The 13894-nt window shown below is 47.2% G+C and overlaps 1 protein-coding gene across 1 annotated transcript in view; it reads left to right on the top strand.

Moving 5' to 3' along the window:
- EPAS1 (endothelial PAS domain protein 1) overlaps nucleotides 1–13894 on the top strand; it is a 434103-nt gene that overhangs the window by 88532 nt on the left and 331677 nt on the right. The window lies entirely within an intron of this gene.

The following is a 13894-nucleotide window of genomic DNA, read 5'->3' as shown; positions in this document are numbered from 1 at the left end:
GCTGTACTGGTGCCTGTGGGGCTGTCTGCAGAAGCTTTGTGTATCCCTGTGTCTGTGCTATATGTCCCATAGGCTGCTGTGACTGCCCTGATGTCTGTTGTGCTAGTGCCATTTGTGGCGCTTACGCCTTTGTCTGTGTGTGATTTTGGGAATAATAGTCTGGTTGTTCCGTCTGATATGCTGGCTGGTGCATCATCCCTCTATTCTGTTGTACTCCCTTTCCACTCGTCAACATAGCCCCTTCTATTGTGTACTTTGATAGATTTTTCTGTACTAATTTCGCCTCTTCTCTTTTCCTTTCCTCGCATTTCTTTTGCATGTTTTCTTGCAATAAGCAACAATAATGCACTATAGTCAACTGATTTTCTAACCATGGTTTTGCTCCTATTTCCAACAATTTCTTCAGCTGTTTCTGCACTTGTTCTGGTAGCCGGTGGTTTAATATCTGATAAAATAATCCCACTGTTTTATCTCACGGTTCTCTCGTCTCAACACGCCAACACTCTTGTATCTCCATAATATACTCATGCAATTTGCATGCCATAATCGCGCTTATGTCAGTTTTGTCTAGGTACTGTACTCTCTGAGCCTGCCATATGGCTGCTCTGCAGTTGTTAAATGGTGCACCATTGTGCGCCATATTCTGTGCTGTCACTCCGTGATACCCTGCCCGTTTCCACCCGTCATTAGCTACCTCCCCAAGAATGGCCGAAAGCAAGCACTTCATGTCACCCACTGCTATTGTCGTACCTGCCATTAGTCTTTCTAGCTCATATATATCAATTTCAACGCTCCTGCGGTCAATGAGGGCAGCTTGCACCTCAAATTATACTTGTCCATCTGTTCCCAAGGTATGTACTGTGGTCGTCCGCACCCTTTTTAGCAATGGGAAATGTCGCCCCTATTCCTCTATCGCATTTCCCCATGTCTTTGGTAACAGTAAACTCTCTCATCATACTCGCTCTTTTTCATTCGGGTAAGGCTCTCAGCCTTATGGAGTGATTTGTCTGCACTATACGATCTACCCTTGGGACATTCAAGGTGGTTATCGAATCCTAGTGTATTCTTCCTAATGTTTTCCCCTCTGCTCCATGATGACTCCCGCTCAGGGCTTGCTTCCCTGCTTGGGTGGCATGGCCTTCTCTCTTTGTCATCACCCCTTTCTCTTGCTTCCTTGTCCAAACCCATAGCTCCCCCACCATCATCACTGTCTTCTCCCTTTTCTTCGAAGTTAAGCCTCCTTAATAGGTGGTCCTCCTGTCGCTTCCCCCATCATTTGTTCAATTAATTCCCCCCTCTCAATGGAGACCGTGCTACACTCATACTTGGTCCCTCCTGCTTCTATAGAGTGTCCACATTCTCCTCTGTATTCCCCCTTCCTCTTAGTTAGTTAACCATGTCTGTCCTATCATAATATATGCTACCTCTTTGAGGCATCTTTCTCTGCCCCTTTCCCTTTCCTGTCTTCTGTCCCTTTCTTCTTATTCTCTACACCAACGTTCCTTAACAAACCTCTCAATTTCAAACTTTCTTTTCTGCCCTTTTACCTGTGACTGCCTCTCCCTTTCTTTTTCCACTTGTCTCATCATCTCTTCCTCTATGTCCTTCTGCCTTTTCTTCTCTCTCTCTTCCTTTTCTTTCTCTTCTGCCTACTCCTTTACCCTTCTCAGTCACTCTTGTTCCTCATTTTCTTCCCTATCCCTTCTCTCTACTTCCTCCATTATCTCTGCCCATTCCCTACTTTCTTCCTCTTTCGTCTTACGTCTCTGAGCTTCCTCTTCTGTGCTGGTGCAGTTGTCTATATTCTTTTCCTCTAGTTTGAGCAATATTTGTCCCCCTATCCATTCATTCAAGGACACTGTCACTTCATCATTGCTGATGTGTTCTTGTTCCCCTTTGTCCTTTTTCATCAATCTCACTTGTAATTCACTCCACTCCTTCCATTCATTGCCTATCTTCTTGTTTGCTTGCTTCATGCCACTGTGCGTGTCCTCGCTGCTAAACGCAGGTGGTGCATAAACAGGATTAGTATAACCTCTCACTGCTTTTAATTCCTTAAAGGGGTAAATCCTTCAATTTCTATTATCTGGTCTGTGGTTTGAGGAGAAGGAGCAGTGGGTGCTTCGCCCCTGTATCCCGCTGGCTTACTATTCACTCTTTCTTGGGTGTGTCCTCTTCCTTGTTCTCAAACATTTCCCAGAGTTCTAGTATCGCCAATCATTTATCAATTGTTTCTCTTTATATGTGGCATGTAAAAAGGTGGTCATATGTTGCAGCACACATTTGGGGAGACGGCCCTCCCACCGGGCATGGCTTTGTCATTTTGTTCTCGGTATCGCAAGTCCATTTCGCGCTATACGTGAATATTTTTTCTTGATACCGCGTAAGGGACGTGTAAAAGTGCTTACTGGGTGTATCCCCCATGGCGGCACATCCCTTTCAGATTGCCGATACTTATGACTAAGGCCCCTGTCTGGCCTGTCCAGCCATGCTGGAGTGCTGCTATGCTTTGCCCCCCCTCCCTATTGGGAGCACGCAGTACAAGCTTCTATGCCAGTGGGTAAGTGCTTCCCTTCAGTGCTTTCCCAACTCCACTGCCCTGTCTCTCACTACACTTGGCAGTCTGCTATCCTCTCCCCTCCACCCCACCTTTTGTGTGCATTCCTGTTTGGCTGCATTTGCTCATCCTGCCTCACTACCTGCCATCAAGCAGCCTCGTACTAACTTGTAACTCTAAATTCAGTGGTCATGTTTGTTTGTTTGTTTATTTTATTTCTATAGCGCTGCGGACCCGGGAGTATAAGGGCGCTTAGTACAGCTTACAAGGCACAGTACATGGTAATAAGCAGTGATACTAGAACAATTTTAACAACAGTTATATATAGGAAGTATAGGCAGTGGGGGTGATACCACCCAATAATGACTTAAGTGAGGCATAAACAATAAGTACAGTTTATAGCTAGGTCTAGCTTCAAGGTTGATTTTTTTTGTCAGAAGCCACCCAATGGCAAGTTTCCTGAACGACTGGAAGGATTTGGATGATTTGATATCCAGTAGCAGGGTGTTCCAAAGTTGGGAGGCGAGGACAGTAAAGCTCGAGCCTCCGGCTCTTTTAGAGGTAAATCTAGGTACTGTGAGACATAAGGTATTGGAAGATCTTGTGGTTCTGATGGAGGATTTCATGGTAAATTTGTTAGTCAGGTAGGGGGGTGCTAGAAAGTTAAGAGCTTTGTAAGTGAGGCAGAGTGTTTTGACGGTGAGCCATTTGCATGTGGTTCTAGTGGCGGAGATGTGCTCACGCCTGGGAATGTTTAGCGCTGCCCGTAGCGCATTATTTTGAAGGACTTGGAGTTTATTAATTATCGCTTGGTTGGCACCTAAGTAGAGGCTGTTGCAATAGTCTAGCTTAGATTGTATAAGTGCTCTGGCTAGCGTGAGGCAACTGTTAGGGGAGAGAAATGGTCTACAGGCTCTGATTAGTGTTCCGGTATAGGCAGTGGCAGAGGCGGTCGCGTTAACTTGCTTAGTGAGGTTAATATTGGCATCAAGATAGAAGCCGAGTGTTTTCACATTTTTGGGGACCGGGATAGTGTTGCCATCGATTATGATGTTAGAGTAATTGGGACTTAGTTTTTGTAAGTTGTTCGGTGAGCCAACAATGAACAGTTCAGTCTTCTCGTCATTAAGGCAGAGGCCGTGTGTGGCCATCCATGCCTGAATGACGGCGAAGATTTCATTGATCCTAGCTACATCAGTATTGTAATTGCCCAAGATGGTGAGGAGTATCTGGGTGTCATCCGCATAGTTTGTATAAGTGACACCCAGACAATCCAGTTTATCAAAGAGGGGCTTTGTAAAGATATTGTAAAGGGTGGGTAAAACACATGAGCCTTGTGGGACAACAAAGGTGATAGGGATAGGGTCTGCTGCTGCATCCAGAGAAAAGACCCTCATGGTTCTATTGGCCAGGAAGGACTGTATCCACATGACAGCAGCGGGGGAAAAGTGGGCGGCAGAGGAGAGGTGGTAACAGAGTATTTTATGGTCGACCAGGTCAAAGGCTGCTGAGAGATCTAAGAGGAGTAGTACCGCTCTGTGCTCTTGTGACATGCTATGGACTGTCTGTCTGTGCCGGGCTCTCACATTAGCCCACTCCTCTAAGACACTGACTTCCACCTGCATTTTTTACCTACCTGCCTGATTCCACCAATTCTTCTATGTGTTAATTGAGTCCAGTGAACTCCAACCCATTTGCCTCTGTTTTTTCACTTCTACTGCAGCCATTTATTCATGCCTGTTTCCTCCTCGTATCTCTGTTTTTGGATGCTCTGATGTTGCAAACTGCATTCTGCTTGTCAGCAATTTTAGTCTAATTTTCATTGGTTACTTCCTACTGTATCATTTGAATCTCAAGTCTTTGCTGCATTTGTTATATCTCAAATTCTGTGCATTCTGCAATTACTGTGACATGACTTACTGCACTTCTGTTCCTTCTCTCCCCCATGTTGACTGCTAGGCTGCCTGGTGAATTCCTCTTGCATAGTACGGTCTCTCTTCCTGACCCTTCCACCTCACCCCCCCTGTACTCATGGTCCTCTCTGTCTCCCCTATCTACTATAACTGCTACTCTGTCCCCTATCCTACCTCTCTCTCGAAGTCTGGAAGAAAAATGTTTAAGAAATCGCTCCTGGCCACCAACCCATGCCTCCCCATTGCCGATACCTATGTCAATGCTTCCTCCAGACAGACTATCCTGGACATCCTCTTTACTGTCTCCTCTCCTAACCTATGAACTTCCCATATGGTGTCTATGCTATCCCCTGTCTTCTCCTCTCCCATTAACGGTGGAACCAGGTGGGAAGTTCTCTTGGCATACTTTTCATCTTCTAGGTGCATCCTTAATGTCTACCAAAATGGCATTATTATGGCCCAGTGTTCTCAGCCCAACCTCCTCCTTCTGGATAGGCATTTCCAGTCTCTCATTAACTTCCTCCCCTCTCCTGCCACCCCTTCATCTGCCTCCCCTCTGGCCTCTCCGCCCCCACTGACGGTTGTATCATGTCCCTGTACCCCTCCTCGGAATACCTTTTCAAGGTGGCAACCAGCTTCACTTAGCTACCCTCAACTCTCGCTCTGCTGTTAAACACTCCTCTGACATCTATCACCTACTTGAAGACTTTGACCTCGACATCCGCGCTCTCACCAAGACATGGTTCAATGCCAGCTCTGTCACTGCTTTTGACACTCTCCTTCCTGAGGACTACAAGATCCTCTCCAAGCCCAGGACCCACGTGTCTGGAGATGGAGTTGCCCTTGTTTTCCCTGCATGGGCTCCTGCTACTATCATTCCCACTCAATCTTACTCTTCCTTTGAATGCCTCGTCTGTAGGATAGGAGTCTCTCCCTCACTCACGCCACTACTTATAGGCCCCTGGACCTACCTCTTTTTCCTCTCTAAATGGGTTGACATCTCTTCCTCTCTCCTGACCCCCCCCCCCAAGCTTCTCTTCCTTGGTGACTTTAGTATTCATCTAGACTCTCCGGATGCAACCACTGTACTTTCCCACAACCTCAATGACACTCTTTCCCTAACAATTCTTCCCTCTGGCCCTACCCACTCTGCTGGACACACCTTGAATTTTCTCATCTCAGCAGACATACCTCTCTCCAACTCACTAACTACTCCTCTCTCCTAGGCTGACTACTCTCTCCTCTCCTCCCATTTTGATCTCCCTGGCCCCCTGACAATGACACTGCCTGCACTGCCTGTCTCTTTCTCCATCATTCGACCGATGAAGCGTCTGTCAGTCACTGCATTTGCCTCCACCTTCATTCCTCCTCCCAGCCCTGATTTTGACTCTCATACCGACTCAACACTCGCTAACCTCCATCTCTCCATCTCCAACACTCTGAACCTCCTTGCCCCTGTCATGAGGATCCTCATGAACCCTGCCTCCAAGTGCAACTCTTGGTATGACTCTGACTTGGCCTCTCTGAAATGAAAGTGCAGAGTTGCTGAGCGCAAGTGGCAGGCCTCAGGCACGTCCTCTGACAAACTGGCCTGCCGCCTGCTCCAAAGGCAATATCGACTCTCCCTCCTCTCTATGAAGAGGGCTCATGTCCAATCCTGTATTTCTGGGGCCACCAATAACATGGCTGAACTATTCAAAATCTGCAAGGAAATGGCCAATCCTATTGCAGGCTCCTCTTCTACTCTTCTCTCCCAGGCCCTCTCCACTGCACTGGCCTCCCACATCTCCACCAAAACTCAGGACATCCTGCCCTCACTCTCCCCTACTCCCCTTTACAACCACCCTGTACCCCTGCCTCCCTTGCCCCCCCTCTCACCCTCCCCCATACTCTCCTCCTTCTCTTCTATTGCACCGGATGCAGTCTCTAGAGCAGTCCGCTCTATGAAAGTCTCCTCCAAACTGGTGCTCCCCTGCTCTTCAGAACCAATAAGGACAACATCTCCTCTCTCGCCCTTGCATTGGCTGACTTCTGTTTTAATTCCTTCACTACTGGCTCTTTCCCACAACCCCTCAAGCACTCCCTTGTGCACCCTCTCCTGGAAAAGCCATCTGCTGATCTTTCCTGCCCAGCTATCACCCTATCTCCATCAGCCCTTTCTTGCGGGGAACTCCTGCAAAAGTTGGTCATCCTCAACTGACCCACCATACCGAATATGTTGGCTGTCTCCATGATCACCAGTCTTGTTTCAGAGCATTAAGAAGCACGGAAACTGATCCTTATCGATCTTCTGCCTTTGACATGGTCAATCATGCCATCCTTATAAATCGTTTCTGTGAAACCCTAGGCATCACGGGCTGGGCACTGGCCTGGCTGACCTCCTTCCTTTCTAACTGACATTTCCAAGTGCAACTGGGCCCTTTCCTCTCCTCCACCTCACTGTCTACCTGCAGCGTTCCTCAGGGATCCATCCTATCACTGTGGCTTTTCAATATTTATCTTGCCTCTCTGGCTCACTAGATCTCCACCTTCTCTCCTCACTTAGTGTTATGCTGATGACACACAGCTCTCCTTTAAGCTTCCCACCTCTTCTTCCTCTCTCATACCTGACTGCTATTCAGGCATGGTGCTCTGCAAATTGTCTCTGCCTTAATGCCAGTAAGACTGAGATCCTTCTCATTGGGATTCCTAATCCCTGCTTCCCTCCCACTCTCTGGCTACCCTCCTTGTCCCCATCCCCTCCCCTCACCATCTTGTGAAGGCAAAAAACCTTGCGGTCATCTTCAACTCCTCTCTCTCCTTTTCCCCTCACATCACAGATATTGCCAAGAAGTCCAACTTTCTGCTCCATCTCCTCAGAGGCATTGTCCCTTTTGTCACCTTTCCTCAGAAGCTCAATGTCTCCAGAGCTTTGGTTCTCTCTAGGCTGGACTACTTCAATAGCTTCTTCCTCAATTTCCTTCGTTCCTCCCTTTGCCCTCTTCAACTAATCCAGAATAGGGGTGCAAGACCTATCCTTGGCCTCAAACCCAGGGGCTGCATCTCTCCAGCCCTAAAATCTCTCCACTGGTTGCAAGGATAACATTCAAGACCCTCTGCATCATCCACAAGGCTTTATGGGGCCTGGGACCCTGCTACATCCAACTTTATCGCCCTAAATACCTCCCTGCTAGAGTTCTTCAGTCCTCTAGCTCCCACTCTCTGCAGATCAGACGTTTCTCCAAGCAGAGAGTGTGAGGAGGGGGGTAGATCTTTCTTCGGCAGGAGCCTCCCTCTGGAACGGCCTTCCTGCCCCTCTCAGACTTGAGCCGGATCTCCTTAATTTCCCAAAACTTCTCAAGACTTTCCTTTTCTTCTCCTCCTTCCCTCTCCCCTCCTTGCTAATGTCCTCCTGCCGCTGCAACTGGTGCCGGGATGCTTATATGCCTTACTGGGGCCAGGCACTCCACGTCCAGTCTACCCCAACACCCCTTAAGCATCAGTTGCCCTCGGACACCCTTCCCTGACTAGCTTTAATCTGGTCCACCCCTTCCTTGCACTAGCTGACCCTTACCCTTTGCTCCCCCTTGCACACATGCGCTCCTGGTCCCCCCTCAGCACTTGGCCAGCCCCTGGTGCCCCTTCCTTCCTGCACTTCTCCCTCCCCCTTTCCCTCACCCCACCCCTTTCAACCTGACCTGCCCCCCTGAACTTATTGTCACTGCACTTGCATGATCCGAATGTCACAAGGCCTACAAGGAACATTTTACTGTTATTGTTCTTCTCCTATGTTAGGCACCATACACATGTGCAATAAATAAAATAAATACTGGACCTTAAATCATTTATTTTAATTTTGTATTTACACAGTTTAACACATTACCAGTTTATGCATTTTCTCAATTGCCATCAATGTTCAATCAGCTCTCTCAAGGCCACAAAAAATCTCCACAATACCTCCAACAGCCTCTCCAGCTCACCACCATCAACAAGAGCATGCTCGGCACACCACCCACACTGTGTTCTTTGCCCTTAAAGGCATACCTACAATTATTTCATGTGCTCATCGAGCCTTACCCAAAAGGGTACAATCCTCTATGACAACTCGAGCATCGTCTCGCACTTTAAAAACCATGGCGTTAGTTTTCCTCTTTTGAACTACATTATTGCCACAACAACTCTCTGTGTCCTATGTGCCAACCTTGTATGTGACATCACAAAGCGAAGGGAAAGGTCTTAATGCTTCATATGTACCCCTTCAATTCTTGCAATGCCCCAAAACACAACAATACAACACCATAACATATATACGTATATACAGCCGTCTTCCTTTCCTTCAACCACAGGTGATTCTTAACAAGTATGTGGTTCTTTTTCTGTACCGTCGCATAGGATAACTTAAGAAACCACCTTGCGCCACCTAAGGTAGCTCAGCTACACTGCCACCTACACACAGAAATTCCAAATACTCATCATTCGTAAGTAAGCTATCTGCCTAGATGCGTATCCTTTTTTATTTTCTTATTTTTCATCCATAAACCGAGCTAACGCCTAGAGTACAGGTACACTTTTTCTTTCATTTTTCCTTTTTTCAATCATAACCTTAAGCTACACGCCTGGAAACAGGTAATTTTCACAGTAACACAGAACCAACAACAAACAGCCTTCCCTTCCCACTGTTTGTATTATGGCTGAGTCTATACTTACCCTCTGTGGATTTGCTGAAGTCCTTGGGCACCGCCTTTCCCTCTGCCACTTTGCCATCCAGTCTGCTTGGCATCCCACGGGTAACGGCCAGGAATTTCTCCAAGGCAGTTCCTGATTACCTCTTCAATATTCCACTCCGGGTCTTCAAAGCAGTCCTCGCGGATCAGGACGCAGCTCTTCAGGCATGCAGCGGGACATGGTGGTCTTATTGCCGACGGGTCTTAGCAACCCATCCTCTGCTACCACCTGTAATGGTGGTGAGGGGACTATTAACAGCTTCCCGATTTACATGCAAGAGGAACTGGGCCCTGGAAATCCCCAGCACCAACAACGGAAGACCCAGCAATAAGACAAAGTTCAACTGTCTTTATTGTGCATTCAAATGACAGGAATTGCAGCATGAACAGCATAACATTCCCCACACGCTCTCAGTGGCTAGGCAGTTGTCAGCTGGTTTTGTTCACGAAGGATGTCACAAAATGCGGTTGCATCCCAAAAACCTAACAGGGGAAGGGATTGGTTAATGAGGCAAACTACATATATGTGGGTTAGTATGCTAATTGTATAAAACATATCTGGTGACTTCTCCTGAGACCACCTCCAAAAGTATGAAAAGTAGAGTAACAAGTTAGTGAAATGTGGTTTGCCAATGCAACATAGTGTACGTTTAGCGTGAATGCTGAACAGGGATTGGACAAAGAGGGTCTTCTCAGCCTCAGAGCCTTGGACAGACACCAGGTCAAGTGCAACAACTCAAGGCAGTGGGAACAACTCTGGAGGTGCTACATGTTCCCATTAACTTACCTTCTCCGATCTCATAAGCCGTGAGACAGAACATGGGCCTTTGAACCTGTGTTACATCTGTATCCTATTGCCTTCAGCTCTATGGGAACAGGCACCCCTATCTAACATGAATGAATAGACACTGTCTGGCAGGTGCAAGTCACGTGTGTAGGGACCGTGAAATGGAGCCTTGCTGCCTGTAATTATGAGGATCTTAGCTTGTGTTTCTTGCAGGTGCTCCATCCTTCTGCTTATCTCAAAACGTTCCTCTCCTCTGTGTCCTTGATTATCTGTGCACAGTGATTGCACTGGAAACCTGTCCTGCCAGCCTCAACTGGATCAGCCTGTCTGCTTTCTCTACGCCTCGAACTCTCAAAGCTTCACCATTCATTCAAATGTACATGTGGCTTTCATCTTAATTTGCATGGCTAGCCATGTTAACTGCGTCAAGCGTCAGGAAGCTGTTCATGTGTATTCTCGTACGTCTTGCGGTTTTGTGCTCAGCAAAAGAGTATGGTCCTCATTACGACAATTGTAGAATGGGTTAACGGGTGCTGCTAATGGTGGCAGACCCGTTAAACCCATTCTGCAATAGTATGCGGTTCCCCCGCGGGACCCGATGTGGACGTCTGGTTTTACCAGACATCCTTACTGGGTCCCGCGAGGGGACCAGGGAGCTCACAACGGGCCGGTCGTAAGAGGCCCGTTGTTAGCTCCCACGCCCATTCCCATGGAGCCCTATGGGGGAAGGTCCGGGCCCGGGTTCCCGGAGGGAGGAATTACCGGGCCCTCCTAACTTGGAATGGCCCGGTAATTCCCCATTCAAGGAACCTGGACCCGGACATGGTTTTGGAGGCAGCCATGCCCGCCTCTTAGAATCCCCCTGACCCCACTGAGCCAAGAAGTAGTTTTTTTTTGCAAATTAAAAGGTTTATTTGAAAATGTAAACAATATATATATGTCAGTTTGCAGAGGTAGCGGGCGCCCCTCTCTCGTCAGAACAAGGCCTGATAACCTGTTCAGTGGTTATTAACCACTTGAGAGTTCGCAGCCACTGCTTTTACTCACTGTGCCTTTCACAGATGGGAAATATCCATTTGCACATCAGTCTTTGTCCTGCCCAGGGGCAGTCCAGCACCGAAATGCAATGGCAATTCCAACCTGAACGAGAGTACCACCAGCAACCCCATACACGTGTTTCACCCTTGTTGGGGATCATCAGTGAGGTGAAGCTCATGCCTCTCTAAGCACAGTGAGAGGGAGACCATGCCTGGTTGCCCCCAGGAGACCTAGGGTTACCAATCCCAGGTTCCTTGAAATTTAGTTTGCAAAGGTAGCGGGCGCCCCTCTCTCGATAGAACAAGGCCTGATAACCCGTTTAGTGGTTATTAACCAATTGAGAGTTCGCAGCCACTGCTTTTACTCACTGTGCCTTTCACAGATGGGAAATATCCATTTGCATATCAGTCTTTGTCCTGCCCAGGGACAGTCCAGCACCGAAATGCAATGGCAATTCCAACCTGAACGAGAGTACCACCAGCAACCCCATACACGTGTTTCACCCTTGTTGGGGATCATCAGTGAGGTGAAGCTGATGCCTCTCTAAGCACAGTGAGAGGGAGACCACATCTGGTTGCCCCCAGGAGACCTAGGGTTACCAATCCCAGGTTCCTTGAAATTTAGTTTGCAAAGGTAGCGGGCGCCCCTCTCTCAACAGAACAAGGCCTGATAACCCGTTCAGTGGTTATTAACCACTTGAGAGTTCGCAGCCACTGCTTTTACTCACTGTGCCTTTCACAGATGGGAAATATCCATTTGCACATCAGTCTTTGTCCTGCCCAGGGGCAGTCCAGCACCGAAATGCAATGGCAATTCCAACCTGAACGAGAGTACCACCAGCAACCCCATACACATGTTTCACCCTTGTTGGGGATCATCAGTGAGGTGAAGCTGATGCCTCTCTAAGCACAGTGAGAGGGAGACCACGTCTGGTTGCCCCCAGGAGACCTAGGGTTACCAATCCCAGGTTCCTTGAAATTTAGTTTGCAAAGGTAGCGGGCGCCCCTCTCTCGTCAGAACAAGGCCTGATAACCTGTTCAGTGGTTATTAACCACTTGAGAGTTCGCAGCCACTGCTTTTACCCACTGTAAAGGTAGATTTTCGGATTTAAAGTAAAACTCAAAATGACAGGTGACAGTTGTGCAGCTTTAAAAATGACAGATGACACGATTTCTAGGAGGCTGTTCTAATTAGGTTAAAATAGCTTGAATTAGATTATTTTAACTAAGAGATTGGGTTCTGCACAGTTCTGGCGGTACTCGCAATATATTTTGGCAGGAATGGGCCTCGCCACGGATCTGGTCAGGTTTTGGACTGGACTCCGGTTCTGGTCTCGGCACTTCACAGCGATCTGGGTCAGCTCTCTGGATACAGCACTGCTTTCTGGATACTGCTACAGGTTCTTGCAAAAATTCTTGGCAAAAAATCAAACAGCTCGCCCGGCTGTTGAATAGTTTGGTTGGTTTTGAGGCCTGCTGAAGAGGATTCAGCTGGTGGATTCAGGCCTCTCTGCTACAAATTCTGGAGTTAATTTCTGCTACAGGTTCTGGAGATTGATGGATTTGAAGTCTGGATCTCTGGATGTGAAGTCGTCGGTCAGCATGCTCCGCAGTAAATGGAATTGAATCTCCCTACCTGTCCCAGCAGTCTCTTTTTATTTGTTTTGGAAGTGGATGTGTGCGTGGCATAACTGAGCCTGCCCCTCTCTTGATTTGATAGGTCAATAGATTCTTTGGTCCCTGATTTGGGAAGGGATAGTGTGTCAGAGTGATGTCATTTTTATGACCTGCATAAATGACACTCCCCTGGTCAATGTGCACACAAATCTATTCCTGATCCAAATACATATTACCCAGGTACACAGTTGTTTGACATCACATACACACATCATATATTACTAAAGATAGTTCCTGTCCCGACTCTGGCGTTTCTAGGAGCTTGCATTCAAAAATGGCAACTTATTTTCGATTTTAGTGGGTTTTGCAACATGGGATTTTCATCAAAAATTGTACAAAGGTACATTTCCCTTCCACATATATCCCAGTAACTTTCCATGTCTCTAGCTTAAATACATTGTCCACAATAATCATAATTAGCGGGGTTTTGCCCCAGAACATAGTACAAATAGGAGTTTGGACTCAAATCGTGGGGGCATTTTTCAAACTAAGACTCTCAAAGTTGTACATTCCTGTCATTTGGTTACAATAAATTATCACTGTTTCTATAAAATATATATTTGTTGCAATTCAACTCCCCCAAAGTGTTTGGGTCCGCCTCCAGGAGTCTGGGTGGGTCAGTGATCAAATGTCTCTCCTTGCTGGCAGAGGGCTGTTGACAGGAAACACTCAAAATTAACATCCCCCATTCAATAGAAAGAGCCTTTTTTTGTGAGCTCCAGCAGGCTGCCTGGAAGTCTCTCCTCAATCAATCAACAGGGTCATGTGATATCCTGCCTCCTAGTGTGGAATCTCTGAGGTGTTAGGTTTCCCAGCCTCTTGGCCTCTAGGAACAGCAGGTGGCTAGATTTTCAATTAACTAACAAGCTTTGAAGTCCCTGCCCCTCTTGTAACTCCTAAATACAGTTTCCCTGTCAGAGTTTAGACTTCTAGCGCCACTTTTGGGAATTTGTCGGTACTGCATCCATTTTTGAGTTGTCTTGAATTACTGCATTTCAATAGAGGGGTCTTTTGCTTGATAGTATAGGACCCTTGCTTAACATTGTTTTGATGGCATCCTCACAGTAGAGTGGTGATGTGGAACCCTGTGATAAAAATGGAGCAGATTTTATAACAAAGACACCGGCTGGTTCAGGCTCTGTTGATACTAGGCAGAAAGACCATATGAAGGGTTAATAGAGGATATCTAATGGGAGGGAGTAGTTGACAGGTCACTGGGC

Source organism: Ambystoma mexicanum, chromosome 4q, assembly GCF_040938575.1.
Source record: "Ambystoma mexicanum isolate Mex_15411 chromosome 4q, UKY_AmexF1_1, whole genome shotgun sequence".
NCBI classification, from domain to species: domain Eukaryota; kingdom Metazoa; phylum Chordata; class Amphibia; order Caudata; family Ambystomatidae; genus Ambystoma; species Ambystoma mexicanum.
Note: the sequence above shows the minus strand (reverse complement) of the source record. Positions and strands in the feature narration are given on the sequence as shown.